Genomic DNA, 732 nt, shown 5'->3' on the forward strand with positions numbered 1-732 from the left:
TTAGATGAAAGATACCTAAACATTATTGTAAATAAAGAATTGTGATAGGATAATGACAATTATGATCAATAAAAACAAATTGCATTTTAAAATTAAATAGCAGCATTCAGGTTAAGGACATCTTCACAATCCTGGTGAAGTAGTGGCCCAAATAGGTAGAGTTCCACTTAATTAACTGAAGTTGTCAGTATATTAAATCTTGAATTTTTAGACACTAGGTTAGATGCTACAAATCAAACTGTAGAGATGACATCTTTATTAAAAATAATTAATAATACCCTTATAAGGCCAAGTCAAGTGAATGGTGTTGTTAATTATGCTGCAAGTACAAAACATTAAGAAGATGGAAACTATGTTTCTGTCTACTGCATGGATAGGTAACAAAAACAAACAAAACAAAAAAACTAAACTAAACTAAAATATAAGCAATGCAAAAGACCACTAAACAACAAGTATTCTACATTACTTTACAACCTTTTTTAATATATTTTTTTTCATTTGTTCTTCTCAATGTGTATGCTTTGTTTTATGATTGTCTACTGTTGTCTTTACTGTTGTCATCATTCTTTGTTACATCATGTCTCTCTTGTAAATGAGTCCCCGAGGCTCAATGGGATTAACCTGTTTAAATAAAGGTTGAATGAAATTTACTGAATGGCGATGGGTCACACAGGTTTTAAAGTGTGTGTATGTATGTGTATATATATATATATATATATATATATATATATA

This window comes from Nematolebias whitei, chromosome 6 (genome assembly GCF_014905685.2).
Source record: "Nematolebias whitei isolate Nwh7 chromosome 6, NemWhi1, whole genome shotgun sequence".
Lineage (NCBI taxonomy): Eukaryota > Metazoa > Chordata > Actinopteri > Cyprinodontiformes > Rivulidae > Nematolebias > Nematolebias whitei.